Source organism: Octopus sinensis, linkage group LG25 (assembly GCF_006345805.1).
Source record: "Octopus sinensis linkage group LG25, ASM634580v1, whole genome shotgun sequence".
In the NCBI taxonomy this organism is placed as follows: Eukaryota; Metazoa; Mollusca; class Cephalopoda; order Octopoda; family Octopodidae; genus Octopus; species Octopus sinensis.
The window spans coordinates 14677391-14695702 of record NC_043021.1 but is presented as its reverse complement, the minus strand read 5'-3'; the positions used below and the strand labels follow the sequence as shown (position 1 = coordinate 14695702).

Sequence of the window (18312 nt, the reverse complement as noted above, 5' to 3'; positions counted from 1 at the left end):
AAATTGTAAAATAGTCAGTGGATGTCCTAGGCGTGTGGGGCATAGGATGGACACAATATGGGTGACAAAAATAGTGAGCCGAGAAGGACCGACAGGACTGAAGGACCAGAGGCCACTGTAGTTACAACAGAAGAGGCAGAGTGAGGAAACACAGCATATCTGTGGGCCAGAGGATGTTGGACACCCACTGCAACCCAAGTTTTAAAGGTTTTTTTGTTTCTTTTTGTTTTTTCTATGTCTGATGTAGAGGTGAGGGTGCAGGGTCATTGTTCTTTGTTTTTAGTATTTGATTTGGTTGGGTGTGTATTGTTTTTTTGTTGTTATTTCTGAATTCTCAGGGTCATGCCCTGTGTTATCTATATAAGCAAAGGAAATTGATGATAGCCACTACTACACATTGGTTATCCATTTCATGCAACTGAGACAATGAGAGAGTTGCTACATTGCTTCTTTGACTTGCTAGGAATAGCAACCAAACCTCCTTAAAACCACATCCTACAATCTTGAAAAATGAAGAACACCTTGGATAATGCATTCTTAAATGCACAATGCCTGAAACAAGAATGGATGGGCATATCTGGAATACCTTTAATTATAGGTTTGCTCAATGATAGACTTACCTGGGTCTAAATAACAACAACAATAACAGCAATTTGATTCATAATTATATTTATTTAATATATAAAACAGAAATGTGTGTGTATTCACTTTTTACATGAAAATGGCTTCACCAATTGCTTCCATACTTGTGATGCATGAATAATTTGACCTCGGACAAATTATAGGCTCTTCATTTGATTTTTTTTATTAAAAATAAAAAATATTGCTTTTTATATTACATTCAGGTCTTTGAAAGTTTTAAAAATATTTACTTCTGGTTTTCTAGTGTCAGTGACATAACATATCTCTCTTTTTCTCTCTGTAACATATCTCTCTCTATCTGTTTATATCTTATGTAACTATAGCTGTCTATATTTCTCTTATTTGTCTGTCTAACAAGCTATCTCTCCCTCTCTCTCTCTCTATTGTTTTCACTTTCATTTTTCTGACGCTATTCTTTTCACTTTCATTTTTCTGACACTATTCTTTTCACTTTCAATTTTCATTGCTTTTACACTTTACCCCATTGCTTTTACACTTTAACTTTAATCGTTATTGTTTTTACTGTAAGTTTAAGTTTGCAATCGCTATTTACAAACAAACAATGACAAATTACGAACAGAAATAAGTTCACAATTACTGATGTAAGTAATTTCATAATGTACCGACAGAAGTATCTTCATAAATTTCACTTTCGTGTTTTGTGTTTTTCTGTTGTTGACGGTTTTCTTTCTGGTTCCTTCAATACTGGCTCTTTGGTTCACTGAGTGACAAATTTCACTTCAACCCGTACAATACTTTATTTTCCCTTAAAATTTCTTATTTATCTTCTGCCCATCGTATTATGAAACATAATTTCCATTTCCAAGTTATTTTCATTGTTTACTATCTGCTGCACTCGTATTTCTGTATATGTATATAACCATGCTTAGAAGGAAAATGTCAAATTTGTCTACAATATCAAGGTCAGCCAAAAGAATGTCTATGAAAAGAGAGACAGCTGGCTGCAGAAAGGGAAGCATGCTGGCAACATGTCAAGCAGCTCACTCTGACAACCTGCATGAGGGTTCATATTCATGGTGACCCATTAGCTGCACAGTTCTCCAACAAGTTACTTGACATTGGAAATGGGAAACTTCCACAAGATCCAGAAGATAGTCTGCACCACCTTTCATGTGGCAATATGACTGCCTCCCTTGAAGAACTGAAGGTGTTTCCAAACATTGCCATAAACTATAAAAGTCACAAGTGGCGATGTGAAAGAACAATTCTGGCAGCAAGGAATGATGCTGTAGACAAGCTGAATCTAAATTTGTTGTCTCAGCTTCCAGGGCCTGAATGTTCATACAGATCAATTGACTCTGTCCCTGATCAAAGACAGGCAATGCATTACTCAGTGGAGTTCTTTAATTCACTTCAGCCACCACACATGCTGATCATGAAAACAGGTGCTCCCATAATGCTATTAAGAAACCTTGATGCACCCAGACTCTGCAATGGAACAAGGTTGGTTGCTAAAACAGCCATGCCCCAGGTGCTGGAAGCTACAATAATTACAGGTGACATGGGTGAGAATGTATTCATTCCAAGGATACCTCTCATCTCAAATGATCTCTTCTTTCAGTTCAAGAGACTGCAGTTTCCTGTCAAACTTAGCTTTGCAATATCTAACAACAAAGCACAAGGTCAGTCTCTCTCTAAAGGTGGTGGGACTTAACCCCCTTCAACCTTGCTTCTCACATGGTCAGCTGTATGTTGGATGTTCCAGAGTTGGAGATGAAAAGAACTTCTACATTCTCAGTGATAAACACAGGAAGACAGAAAGCATAGTATATGAAGAATCACTTACATGATTAGTAGGTCCATGTCATGTACAGAAGTGTAAAACCATTGAGTGTTAAAGTAAATATTACTATTACACTTTCACTTTTCAACTGACCTGCATTAATGTATATCTGTGTGTATAAAAGTGAAACAATGTGATATATTCACTGTCTGTGTGTGTGTGTGTGTGTGTGTGTACTCTATGCACAGCCTTTCATTGTTTATAATCTGTACCTGTTTTTTGGTTACGAAATAAGCTACACAAAACGTATTTTTGAATTACGTGTATTTACTTTATATATACGTATATGAATTGAAAACTTCCTTTTAACATTTCAATTAATGTCTATCGGTGGCACGTAAAAAGCGTGATCATTACCAGCATCGCTTTACTGGCACATGAAAAAACATTCAAGCAAGGTCGTTGCCAGTGCTGCTGGACTGGCTCCTGTGCAAGTGGCACGTAAAAAAACACCATATGATCGTGGCCGTTGCCAGTATCGCCTGACTGGCCCTCATGCCGGTGGCACATAAAAGCACCCACTTCACTCTCAGAGTGGTTGGAATTAGGAAGGGCATCCAGCTGTAGAAACTCTGCCAGATCAAGATTGGAGCCTGGTGCAGCCATCTGGTTCGCTAGTCCCCAGTCAAATCGTCCAACCCATGCCAGCATGGAAAGCGAATGTTAAACACTTATGATGATGATGATGTTCTATGCTGGCATGGGTTGGAAAGTTATTAATGTAGAAAATTGGTATCTCAGCTACTAACAGTTGACACCTGCATAATCTAGACGACATTTTAAAATTTCATTATTTTCTTTAACTCAAGCAATGCTGGGTACTTCTGTTAGTTTCTAATGAAATACACTGTTCATTCGTTTCAATGAAATTTCAGAAACAATTAGCAATTTAGAGAGATTTGACCCTTTGAACATGGAAAGTGGACATATCTTTTATCCTGTACTTGTTTCAGTTGTTATATTGTGCCATGCTGGGGCACCACCACAAAGAATTTTATTCAACGAATTAACTCCAGTACTTATAATTTTTGTAAAGCCTGGTACTTATTCTATCCATCTGTTTTGCCGAACCGCTAAGCTACAGGGATGTAAACACACCATTAGCAAGATGACAGAATCATTAGCACTCCAGGCAAAATGCTTTGCAACATTTCGTCCATCTTTACATTCTGAGTTCAAATTCAACCGAGGTTGACTTTGCCATTTCATCCTTTCGGGGGTTGGATAAATTAAGTACCAGTTACACACTGTGGTCGATGTAATCAACTAGTCCCTTCCCCCCAAATTTCAGGCCTTGTTCCTTTAGTAGAAAGGATTATTATTATTACTATTAAGGCGGCGAGCTGGCAGAATCGTTAGCACGCCGGGCGAAATGCTTTGCGGTATTTCGTCTGCCATTACATTGTGAGTTCAAATTCCGCCGAGGTCGACTTTGCTGTTCATCCTTTCGGGGTCGATAAATTAAGTACCAGTTACACACTGGGGTCGATGTAATCGACTTAATATCTATGTCTGTCCTTGTTTGTCCCCTCTATCTTTAGCCCCTTGTGGGTAATAAAGAAATAGGTATTTTGTCTGCCACTACGTTCTGAGTTCAAATTCTGCTGAGGTCGACTTTGCCTTTCATCCTATCGGGGTCGATAAATTAAGTACCAGTTACGCACTGGGGTCGATGTAATCGACTTAATACCTATATCTGTCCTTGTTTGTCCCCTCTATGTTTAGCCCCTTGTGGGTAATAAAGAAATAGGTATTTCTTCTGCCACTACATTCTGAGTTCAAATTCCGCCGAGGTCGACTTTGCCTTTCATCTTTTCAGGGTCGATAAATTAAGTACTAGTTGTGAACTGAGGTTGATCTAATCGACTGGCCCCCTCCCTCCCAAAAAAATTTCAGGCTTTGTGCCTAGAGTAGAAAAGATGATGATGATTATTATTATTACTATTATTATTAATATTATTATTATTACTATTATTATTATTATTATTGCGTCATTATCATTGGCTATCGATCTGCTGAGGATTTTGTGATTCAAGATTTTAATGGAGGACTCTTGTCGACTAAAGTGTAATTGACATTGTTCCAAGTGATGAGACGATATTCGTAATAACCTGAAAAGACAGTCATTTCTTGGTCTGCTGCCAAGAAGGTGGGAGGCAGTCTGGAACGTTCTTTAGGATAAAGAGTCATTTAAAAAAAAAATAAATATTTACTACTACTGCTGCTATTATTGCTGCTGGTGTCGCTACTGTATAGTTTTTGAGAGGGGTGCGGTATGATCAAATCAGCAGGTATGATAAGAGGAAGCTGAATAGAGTATCTTGCAGTGTTCAGTTTTGAGTTCAAATCTTAGGAGGTTTGACTTGGTGGGAGGGGGCGGTTTCTTGTGTCCATGGGCATAATTTTTGTGGAGGTGGGCAAGGAATGATTTGAGAGGAGGAAAAATAATTAGTATTTTTGCTAGTCTTTATAGTTGTAACAGTTGTTTAGATCTACATCAGCCCTGTCTGGAGCACACCTACTGATAGAGGATGTCCTATCTGTAGTAATGTGTGTGTGTGTGTGTGTATACATGCATATATATATATATATATATATATATATATATATATAGGGAGAGTTTACGAAAAAAACAAAAGACGAAGACAGGTGGTGTACAAAACAAACAGACGTATTAGTACAGCTGGATGCCCTTCCTAACACCACCCACACACATTGCATATCAGAGACTACATAATGTAATATTTTCTTCTTTATTTAAGACATTAGTGTGTAATTTGATAGACATTTGATTGCTATTTCTAGCAGGCCAAACATAAACCTAGAAGCTCCTTTGCTAGTTTCAAATAAATAGTAATGTTAGTTGAAGTGTCTACAAACACTGTTGGATTTAGCCATGGTGGGGCCTTAAACTATAGAAAGCTTAGAGGCCCTGAACTATATGAAAGCTTAGGGCTATGAATTATATAGGAGCTTGATGGCCTTGGACTCTATAAGAGCTTAGGGGTGCTGGACTCTGCAAAACCTGAGGGGCCCTGGACACTATAAGAGCTTAGGGGTGCTGGACTCTGCAAAACCTGAGGGGCCCTGGACACTATAAGAGCTTAGGGGTGCTGGACTCTGCAAAATCTGAGGGGCCCTGGACACTATAAGAGCTTAGGGGTGCTGGACTCTGCAAAACCTGAGGGGCCCTGGACTCTATAAGAGCTTAGGGGCGCTAGACTATGTAAATACCCAGAGGCTCTGGACTCTAACTGCTTCCACCACCATTATAACCAACACCACCACCACCACCATCATCATTACAACAACCATCACTATCTACCACCAACACTACTATTACAACTACTACCAACATCGCTACCGCCACCATTACTATAACTACTATCATTATACTCCTCCATCACTACCACCACCACCATCATCCCACAACGACTATCACCGCCACCACTGCAGCCACTAACACCACTACAGCCACCAGTCATCACCTATTATAATCGTCCGAATGACCACTCTTTACCACTGTCATCACCATCACCATCACCATTTCAATTACAACCCTGGTCTGCACCACTGCCACCACCACTACCATAACAATCACTGTCACTCAACCACCACTCCCCCCGTCACACCCCCTTTTTTTCTCTTTGTCGGAGGAAAGTGTTTTTGCAGTGAAACAGTAAAAATAGTTGCTGCTGGAAGTCGGAGTAACAAAGTGTCTACATCGATAATAAGATTTTCATTGATTGCGACACTGCAGACGGGCGGACGGACGGACGGACGGACGAACAGATGTTGTGGGTTGTTGGTAATCTGCGAAAAATTTTGTTGTCGTCGCTGCATCTGGCAAATGCTGCATCCCACGGCAGTCAGTGAGAAACACCTGTTTTAGAATGCAGCAAGTATGACTCTTGTGAAATTAACGGTTCTAAGGAAGACAACACGGGACTCTTAACTAATTAATAACATATACACGTGTATATATATATATTTGTATATAGATACAACCAAATGTTTTTGGAAATCCAGTGATTAGCAGCTGTTTAGCAGTTTCTTTAAAGATTTTTATAAAATACCATAATCTGTTTTTAACAGAGCAATTGGAAGAAAAATTTTAATTAATGTAACAACGCATTTGGTGTAAACCAGTGTTGAACGGCTCTTAAGAAGGCTGTTTATTGCGGAAAACTATAACTAGTTTCTTTGAAGATTTTTATAAAATACCGTAATCTGTTTATTAACAGAGCAATTGGAAGAAAAATTTTAATTAATGTAACAAGGCATTTCGTGTAAACCAGTGTTGAACGGCTCTTAAGAAGGCTGTTTATTGCGGAAAACTATAACTAATTTTAATAAGACAACCTGATCAACGCAATTAACATAAACACACTTTGGTACAACTAGATGTTAACTGCTGCGAAAAAGTTGTGATTTTAATAAGACTGCTAACAGGAAGGTTGTTTATTAATGTTAATGAGACGAGCTGGTTAACAAAAACGTAGTTTAGTATAACTAAATGTTAACTGTTGTGAGTGAGTTGCATTTTTAATATAACCAGTGATAAACAATTTTAAGAAGGAGGCTGTTTCTTAAAGAAAGCTGCAATTAATTTTGACTGAATTAACAGATTAATGTAAACACATTTTAGTACAACCAGTTGTTAACAGCTGCAGAAAAGAGTTGGGTTGTTTTGGTGTTTTTAATAGATTAATATAACTGATTTTAATAGAATTAAGGAAGGGGAGGCCTTTTAAGAGGTTACCGTTATGAGTACATAACAGGTGGAAGAAAGGAGGCTCATAACTAAAAAATTACAACCACTTTGAGGGCGTTAACGTAGAAAACTTGGAATATTATAACCAACCAACCAGTTAACCAAATATTGGTAACTGTTCTTCACAACTGTAACAGCATTACCCAAGAGATTCATACAAACCAGTTTTAACAGCAATAAGTGCAGACATCAAAAGAGGTTAGTAAAATCAGTTTGAACTACTATAAGGATACATTTTATAACAAAATGCTCGAACCAGTGTTAAAAGCAGTAAAAGAAATCACAACAGGTTAATATAGCCAGTTGTAATAATATTAGAAGCATAACTTCGCAGTGTGATGCAGTTAGTCTTAGTAGAATAAAGAACGCAGACAAAATACATTCAGACTTAACAGTATTAACATATTTTAACAGTTTAGATATAACCAGACATGAAGTATTAAGAAAAGATCTTAACAGATAAAAATATAAATAGTTTTGATAGGAAGAACTAATCTTAACAACCAATCTTAATACTGTTAAGAAAATATCTTAACAGATTAGTACAACCAGTGATAATATTAATATGAACGAGTTTTAACAGATTAACTGCAACCAGGACGAATTTTAATGGCTAAATACATCCCATCTTAATCATAACTGAAGGCAAATGTTATATAAATACTGTACTATATGTTATATACTATATAAACACTATATGGATAGTATATAAATACGATTTAAAAGTGAAAAGTGGTTTAAAAGGCCACAACAAGTGATATTTATTTTATGCAGTCTCCTACGTCGGGAATTTGATAAGAAGAAGGAGAAGAAGAAGAACTTTCTTTGAAAGTGCTGAGGTCTGCTGCTATCTTTAATCACAGAAATAATAATAACAATAATAATAATAATAATAATAATAATCATAATAATCTTTACATTCTTTGCAAGTATTGTATGGTCTGCTGCCATCTTTAATCGCAGATATCATACCAAAAGCAAAAACAACAACAATAATAACAATAATAATAATAATAATAATAGTCGTAGGCACAGTTTAATAATGGGGAACACCAACAGCAGAAAGTCTCTGAATGCGCAGATGAATATCGCAACCATCTGCACACACAACGTGCTTAGTGCTTACGATGATAACAAGGAAATACAGGCTAAGAGAAAGGAAGAGAACTTGGAAAAACTAATCTGCAACGATTTTCGAGTCGTTCCTCATGGTAGGTTCTTTCTTTTTGCGTCTCGGTTTTTTTTTTTCCTTCCATTCTTTCTCATTCTTTAATTCTTTCATTCATTGCGTCTCTATATAAATATATGTAGATTTCTTTCCTGCAGTGTGTGTGTGTGTGTATGTATATTTATGTGTGTTTATATCTGTATATTTATGTGTGTTTATATCTGTATGTTTATGTGTGTGTATATATATATATATATATGTGTGTGTGTGTGGTGTGTGTGTGCAAATAAGCATATATATATATATATATATATATGCTTATTTGCATATTTTTTTGTTGTTTGCATATGTGTTTCTCTCTCCGAATATGTATATATATATATATATATATAATGTATGTATATGTATGTCTGGATGCATGTATATTCAGCATTCTCTCTCTTTCTAGTGTGTGTGTATGTATGTAATCTACCATCATGGCAATCTTTATTGATCTGTTTGCTTCTTATCTCTTCACTTATCTCTCTCCCAATTTTATTTTCTATCTCTATTTTATCTATCCCTCATTTATCTTCCTTTTCTTGTCATACCCCATCTACCTTATCTCTCTCGCCATTTATTTGTATATGCACACACACACAAGAAAATAAGTTTCTTTTACATGAGTAGAAGTACATGGAAAAGTGAAGTGGAAAATGAAGACGCACTTGGAGTCTTTAAAAAGATTTATCTACATTGAATTTCACTGGTCTCACGATTTTATGATTTTCAAGTGTAGCATTAGGTGTTAGACAGAAAGACTTGGAGCTATGATGTCTTTCTCAGAGTCAAAACAAATACACCACAGACAAATGAAATTCTGAGACTGATGAAGTAAATGTAAATAACTCTTCTTAAAGACTCCGAGTGCATTTTCAACTTCTCTTTTCTGTATGTATTTGTGTGTATGAGTATTGTTTTATATTCTAGTGGAGTGGCTTTGCAGCTAATTCATGCAATTTTGCTTCAGTTTTATTATTAATTAATTAGAGAGTTATTTAAAAACATAGATTGATTGATTAGTTGATTAATTGGTTGGTTAAGTTCTTTCATCACATCCTGTGACCTTATCAATGATAATATGTCTATCTGCATCTTCTGTATGTTATCACACAGTTTTTGTACTTTTCAGGAAGTGGGGAACAAAGTGTCTCTGGCAGTGTACAGAATACATACACACACACACATTTTCTAAGGAAATGGAATGAAATAAAATAAAATATTTTATTTCATTTCATTTCATTGGAAAATTTGAAGATTTCTTGCATATAAATAAACTAAGGAATAATGTCTTCTGACTAACCTTACTATTACCAACACACACACACACACACATAATGTAAAGGAATAAGGGTAGAGAATTTAATGAGAATAATATTTTAATAAACGAATTTTGAAGATGTATAATTCTCCATTTTTCTTTTATGGTGTCTTGATTGCACACATGCATATATACATACATACATGCACATATAAGGAAAAGAGAAGTTGAAAATGCACTCGGAGTCATTAAGAAGAGTTATTTAGATATATTCCATCAGTCTCAGAATTTCATTTGTTTATGGTGTATTTGTCTTGACTCTGAGAAATACATCATAGCTCCAAGTCCTTCCATTTAACACCTAATGTTACTCTTGAGAATCATAAGATTGTGAGACCAGAGAGATTTACATATTTGTCTGTTGTATTGTGTTATCTTTCTACTTTTCTGTTGGTCCACCACAGCTACACAGACACACGCAGTCACACTCACATGTATATCCACTGACACACACACATATATGTTCCCTTGAAGCCCTGCACCAAACTCACAACCAATGCTATAAAACCCTCTCAAATCCAAACTTTTGTTGACCTATCCAACCCGCTTAACATCTGCAATTTCATCCTTTCACCGTTTGATGCAATGGTTGTCATTCAGTAGGTATATACAGCTTTATAGTATAAATATTTATGCATACGTATATTCATATATATGTGGAGGTGCAATGACCCAGTGATTAGGGCAGCAGACTCGCGGTCGTAGGATTGCAGTTTCGATTGTTTATTGAGTGTTTATTGAGCAAAAACATCTAAAAGCTCCACGAGGCCCCAGCAGGGGGTGGTGATGATCCCTGTTGTACTCTTTCACCACAACCTTTTCTCACTCTTTCTTCTGTTGGCCTGCTCGCTTAGCCAGCGGAGTGGCGTCATTTGAAGGCTAAAACAATGTGAAGCGCATTGTGACCAGCGATGTGTAACTACATCTGATAGCCTGGTCGATCATGTGATATTCATATATATATATATATATATATATATATATATATATATATATATACACACACACACACACACTGATGTCTGTGTGTGTGGCTTATGCCACATCCTTTCATGCATTCCCATTCCACTTGTCTCTCCTCCTCTCATCATTTTTTGTTGTGACTGACCCCTTCCTCTCTACAAGGCTCTGCACTAATCACTCCTCCCAATCCTTCCTCCTCCAGTCTCCATCCCTCTGGAATTCCCACCGTGCTCATGCCAGTCCTGCAGATGTTGGTTTACAAGGAAGGGTTCAAGATCATTAATGATATCAATCTCACCAAGTCTTGGAGGGCCCAAAATACACCACAGACACTGCATCTTTCTCTGGACCCCCAGCAAGTACAAAAAAAAAAGGGAAAAACATCCCCTCTATCCTACAACCAGATGCCACATAGAAATCATTGGTGTGGGCACTGGTGCTGGTACCATCTAAAAAGCACCCAGTACACTCTGTAAAGTGGTTGGCATTAGGAAGGGCTTCCAGATTATGGAACCCGGTGTGGTCCCTGGCCTTGCCAGTTCCTGTCAAGCTGTCCAACTCATGCCAACATGGAAATCAGACATTAAATGGCAGTGGTGTCTGATGTTGTTGTGCTAGATGGTGTGACAGCAATCATCTTCTGCAGCATGAACCCTAATAAACTGCTCTATATGCTGATGAGGGACCCCTCCACTGCACAGTTGTTGACCAGCTAGAAATAGAAGTTAAATCTCCTTCAAATCACAGCATAGCTGTCTTAGGAAAAAGGTCACTGAAAGGTGGATAAAATGTTTTTTATCTTTTTTTTTTTAACTTGTTTCAGTCATTGCACTGTGACCAGGCTGGGGCACCATCTTGAATGGTTTTATTTGAACAAATCATCCCCCAAGTACATATTTAATAAGTCTGGTACTTATTCTATTGGTCTCTTTTGCTGAACTACTAAGTTATGAGGATGTAAACAAACCAATACCAGTTGTTGGACTGGTAGTGGGGATGAAGCACACACTCATACACATACACACACACACACACACACACTCATACACACACACAAGATGCGCTTCCACCAAGTTTTCAACTGTCAAATTCATGCACAAGGAATTGATCAACTCAGGGTCATAGTACAAGACACTTGCCCAAGGTGCCACGCAGTGGGACTGAACCCAAAACCACGTCATTACTGAACAAGCATTTCAAACACGCAACTATCCCTGTACATTTTTTGGGTGTTTTTTTTTTTCTGTGAATACTGTTACCAAGGAATCTACAGATTTGAAGGGTTTTCTTTGATAATGTTTGCTAAACCCTGCCCCTGATTGTAGATCTGTTCGTTTTTGAGATATAGACATAAATTTGTCTTAACAGAATTGTAGACCCTGAATGTAGCAACATTCTGGGACCCTTATATACACAACTCTGATATACATAGATTAACATCAGTACAGGACACTTACCCAAGGTGCCACACGGTGGGAGTGAACCTTAACCCTCAGTGTTGCCAAGTGAGCTTCTTAACCTAGCACTTGTACGTGCACATTCTTTTCTATGCAAACCCGTGAGACCATTCAGACAACTGCCCAGTAAGCCCTTGTTCTAAGCCAGTACTGCAGAGACGTAAAGATCAATAATTCTTGCTGCTTTTCCAAGGTCATGTAGAAGAGTGGAAGCTTCTGAGACCGCATCTATAAAGAGAGTGACAGCATTACCATAATCTGTGGCTGTTATTATTGTGGTTCAATAATGAAGGCCAGGGTGGAATTTAACCCTTTTGTTACCATATTTCTTTTGAGATGCTCTGTTTTTCTTTCAATTAATTTTAGATATAACAAAGAATTTAGTAAAATAACTTAGTCACAATTTATGTTCCTAACATTAGCTGAATGATAACTAAGTTATTTTACTAAATTCTTTGTTATATCTAAAATTAATTGAAAGAAAAACAGAGCACCTCAAAAGAAATATGGTAACAAAAGGGTTAAATTCCACCCTGGTGGAAGATTTTAATTCAAAACTTATGAAAACAAGACATTTGTACTAAAGAGCTAGAGCCGGTTTCAGCCGGGTTGGTAACGAAAGGGTTAAGTAACTCATATAGTTTTAGTTTCAGCTAACCGAATTAAATTGTCTTTACTCTTCATTACCTGTACATTACCACTGGATGTATTTACGCACGCACGCACACACACACGTGCATTTCCCCACACTCATATTTGCCTATATCCTTATCCTCATCATCATTCGATGTCTGTCTTCCATGCTAGCTTCAGGTGGACACTTGGACAGTATTCAAAGAGCCCGAGGACTTCATCAAACTACAGTGTCTGCTTCAGTGTAGTTTCTATGGCTGAATGTCCTTTCTAACACTGACCATTGGATGTCCTGGGTGACACGTACATATCTTTTACTTGTTTCAGTCATTTGACTGTGGCCAAGCTTGAACACCGCCTCGAAGGGCTTTAGTCAAACAAATTGACCCCAGGATTTGTTTCATTTAAAGCCTAGTACTTATTCTATCAGTTTCTCCTGCCAAACTGCAAGTGGGACTGAACCCGGAACTATGTGGTTGAGAAGTAAGCTACTATGTGTGGCTGAGTGGTAACTCAGCCACACATACATATATAAAGGTTCGAAAATCGATTAAGGTTGTTCGTCACTTTTTCAGTCTGTGGAGAAATGGCTAGAATTTGTCCTGTTTATAATTATACCATATATATATATACATATATATATATATACGTACATAAATACACACACACACATTTATTTATTTATTTATATATATATATTGTTATATTTCGGAATGGTCATTTTGCCAGTTTAGCCAATAAAAACACACGCACTATATATTTGGTGTTATTTTGCTTCAGTGTTATTTATTATTTACATTAATCTTAATCTTATTTCGGCCAGAGTTCTTTCGTCACACTGTGACCGCATAAAAAATCTTGCACAACAAATACATAAACGTCTATATATATATATATATATATAGTGGTACATAAAAAAGTCAGTCCACTATGTAAGGTATTTGTTGTTAGGAAGGGCATGTGTGTGTGTATATATATATATATATATATTATGTGTGTCCCTTTCCCGCAATCAATGTTGGTGTGTTTATGACCCTGTAACTTAGCAATTCGGCAAAAGAGACCACTAGATTAATTACTAGACTTTAAAAAAAAAAAACAGTCCTGGTGGCCAGGAGGGTGGGGGTCAATTTGTTCAACTAAAACCCTTCAAAGCGATGCTCCAGCACAGCCACAGTCAAATGACTGAAATGAGCAAAAGAAACAAAACGAAGCAAAAAAAAAAAAAAAGGCACTAATTTAAATGATTTGTGAAAAAATAAACATGTTATATTAATTGGGACCAAAATAGTTAATTAGTGTGCACTAATGAAGTGCTGGGGGAATTATGCAGATGCAATTGTTGTGAGAACAAAATTAAAAATTACAATAGCAACTTGAATGATACAAGTGAGATAAGTATTTTGTAGACTTAAGAAAAATGCTGACAGAGGAAGAGAAAACTGAAGAATTTCTGTGCGAGATGGTTGAGGGAGGAGTTGGCACTGAAGATGGTATTCTTGGAAGAGAAGAAGGTCTTAGAATGGTGACTTTTAGATTTGATAGAGATTAAGCCGTGTTCTGTTTAAGAGAAAAGACGCAAATTAATTGTGTAGGAGGTTGTGGTGGTGGTAGTGGAGAAAGAGGAAGGAGGAGGAGGAGGTGGTGGTAGTGGAGAAAGGGGAAGGAGGAGGTGGTGGTGGTAGTGGTTGCTTGATTTATTTTGAGATGGCATCATGGCTTGCATTAAATTTGGCTTATCACAGCGAGGCGGCACATGTATGCATGTCTGTATGTATGTGTGTGCCTGTGTTCCTCCGCATACACACACACACACACACACAGTTCCTTAGTACAGCTTAGTAATCATTTGGTGCCCAGAATAACTGCCCCCATTTCCTGCTCCGAAACACCCTCCCTCCCCAGCTTCTCTTTTCCTATAGACTTTTATCGTTAATTATTCATCATCCACCTCTTTTTATATTCCTTATTATAAACTTTAGAAAAAAAAAGAAAGAAATCATTATTATCTTTTTTATCATCATCATCATCATTATTATTATTATTATTATTGTTATAAAGGCGGCGAGCTGGCAGAAACATTAGCATACCGGACGAAATGCTTAGTGATATTTCACCTGTTACTGCGTTGTGGTCTTGGTCAGTTTATGTGCTATGGAAACCAAATTCTACCAAGGTCGACTTTACCTTTCATCCTTTCGGGGTCGATAAAATAAGTACCAGTTGAGCACTGGGGTTGATGTAATCAACTCATCCCCACCTCCCCCAAGCTACCCTTGTGGCAAAAATTTGAAATAATTATTATTATCGTTATAAAGGCAGCGAGCAGGCAGAATCGTTAATGCGCTGGGTGAAATGCTTAGCGGTATTTCGCCTGTCGCTAAATTCCGAGTTCAAATTCCACCAAGGTTGACTTTACCTTTCATCCTTTCGGGGGTCAATAAAATAAATACCAGTCTTGTACTGAGGTCAATGTATCAACTAGTCCCCTCACCCTGGCCTTGTTCCTATTGCAGAAAGGATTATCATTGTTGAGAACTCAAATGAACGTTTCAGCAGTTATTATAATTGTCATCATCATCAACCCTGGACATTACTGCCTCAACTCCTAGGACTCACAGGATTGGTCACCTGGTTTCCATAGCACATAAACTGACCAAGACCACAACATTAAAGGTGAAGGTAAAGCTTCCTTCTTGGATCATACCAACTTATAAGGGTCAGTTTCCTGATTTCCGTAGAAATTCCCCACCTGGACAGGACGTTGGTCCATCGCGGGGTTACTCATTTTCACCCACTGAGTGGACAGGAGCAACATGAAATGAAGTGTTTTGCTCAAAAACACATGTTGCCTGGTCCAGGAATCAAAACCACAGTCTTACACTCATGAGTCCAACACCCTAACCACTAAGCCATGCGCCTCCATGAAATCACAACATTACCCCTGGGCGGAATGTCAGTCCATTTCAAGGTTACTCATTTACAGCTGAGTGAACTGAAATGAGGTGTGGTTTTGTCCAAAAACACAACACACCTGCTGGCCTGGGAATTGAAATCATGACCTTGCAATCATGAACACAAGGCTCTAACCACTAGACCATGTGCCATTATTGTCTTCATTGAGTGTCTGATAAAATTTCTTCAAAGAAGCTACCAAATAAAGACCAGGGTCAGTACATATCAGCACAGGGGTGGCTGCGTGGTAAGAAGCTTGCTTCCTCATCACATGGTTCTGGGTTCAGTCCCACTGCATGGCACCTTGGGAAAATGTCTTCTGTTATATCCTTGGGCCAACCAAAGCCTTGTGAGCGGATTTGTTAAACGAACAATGGAAGAAGCCCATCGTATATATATATATATGTGTGTGTGTGTGTCATTGTGTCTGTTTGTCCCCCCAGCACCACTTGACAACCGGTGTTGGTATGTTTGCATCCTCGTAACTCTGCAGTTATGCAAAGGAGACTGATAGAATAAGTACGAGGCTTAGCCAAAGAAATTAAGTCCTGGGGTCGATTCATTTGGCTAAAAACTCTTTAAAGCAATGCCCCATCATGGCCTCGGTCTAATGACCGAAACAAACAAAAAATAAGACAATATATATATGTGTGTGTGTGTATATAAGCTTATATAACCCCAGGTTGACCAAAGCTTTGCATGTAGATTTGATCAATGGAAACTGAAAGAAGCCCGTCTTGTATGGGTGTGTGTGTGTATTACACAAAATCATCAAACTTAATAGAAAAATTTCTGTCTGGAAAGAAACCACAAAGCCCTCTGCAACATTGAACCTTCCATTTCCCACAACGAAGCCTGTCATATATATGTATATATACATATATGTGTGTGTGTGCGTGTATGTTTGTGTGTCTGTGTTTGTCCCCCTAGCATTGCTTGACAACCGATGCTGGTGTGTTTATGTCCCCGTCACTTAGCGGTTCGGCAAAAGAGACCGATAGAATAAGTACTGGGCTTACAAAGAATAAAGTCCCGGGGGTCGATTTGCTCGACTAAAGGCGGTGCTCCAGCATGGCCGCAGTCAAATGACTGAAACAAGTAAAAGAGTAATATATATATATATATATATATATATAATACATGCACATTTACAAGCATGTTTTGCATGCAAAAACATGCTGATACATGCATTTCTGCATATATATATATATATATATATATATATTTACACACACTCCAGCAATCAGATCCCCCAACGCCACCACCATCTGTGCAGGAGGACATCTCAGATCCTTGTTACTTCAATAAAAAAATCATTGCATGTCTATTTCCAATTTACACTACAAACCAGAACACTCTACTCTCTCTCTCATCTTTATTTCATATCTGTGTTTCTCTGTCTTGTCTCTCTCCTTTTCTTTTATATCCGCCCTTTTCTTTTTTTTCTTTATCAGTCCTGTCCCTCTCTCATTTTTCCCTCTTCCTCCTTTCTACCCCTTTTCTTTGTCCTATACAGCTCTTTCCTTTTTCTCTCTCACTCCTTTCTTTTCTCTTTTTTTCTGTCTTATCTCTTTCTCTCTCTCCTCTTTCTTCCTCACAGCCTCTCTTTCTGTCTTTCCTCTCTCTTTCTTCCTCACAGCCTCTCTTTCTGTCTTTCCTCTCTCTTTCTTCCTCACAGCCTCTCTTTCTGTCTTTCCTCTCTCTTTCTCTCCCCATTTATCCTCTCTTACTGTAAACCTGACTACACTTCTGACACCAAACACGTCAGTTACCTAGCTACAGAGGAATCCTTCCACCACCACGCTCACTCTAACTACCTTCAGACAACTGCTCTCTCTCTCTCTCTCTCCTTCCTCTCACCTCACCTCGCCTCACCACATTAAACCTACAAAACTAACCCTAACTTACACTCACACATGACCCCCCCTCCTCATACACACATGCTCACAAACACACATACAAGAATATACATACAAACACATAACTGACATTCCCATCATAATTAAAGAACAACCATTTTGCTACTACTACTACTACTAGCAGCAGCAGTAGTAGTGTTGTTGTTGTTGTCACTGCCCTCTACTTGGGATTACTTAGACAGACCATAACAGTTTTTGTATGGAAGCAGTGGAGTTCCTTTACAGCTAAAAGAGCCCCAACAGATATGTAGACAGCGACTTGATAATCACCATCATCAGTGTCATCATCATCATCATAGTACTAATATCAGGGTAATTATATATCTCTATATATAAAATCTATATATATATTTCTTTTTCTTATTTCTTTTTACTTGTTTTGGTCATTGGTCAAGGGATTTTAGCCAGTTGAATCAACTGACCCTAGTGGCTTTTTTCTTTTTTTTTTCTTTTTTTAAAGCTTGGTACTTATTCTGTTGGTCTCTTTTGCCGAACTGCAAAGTTACAGGGATGTAAACAAACCAACACCAGCTGTCAAGTGGCCACATTGGTGGGAGAGAATAAACACACACATACACACTCTCACAAATGGATACATACACACACACATGTAGGCATGTGTATATAGCTATATGTA

At 37.8% G+C, this 18312-nt stretch overlaps 1 protein-coding gene across 4 annotated transcripts in view; it reads left to right on the top strand.

Moving 5' to 3' along the window:
- LOC115224428 (flocculation protein FLO11-like) overlaps positions 1–18312 on the top strand; it is a 280680-nt gene that overhangs the window by 235051 nt on the left and 27317 nt on the right. The window lies entirely within an intron of this gene.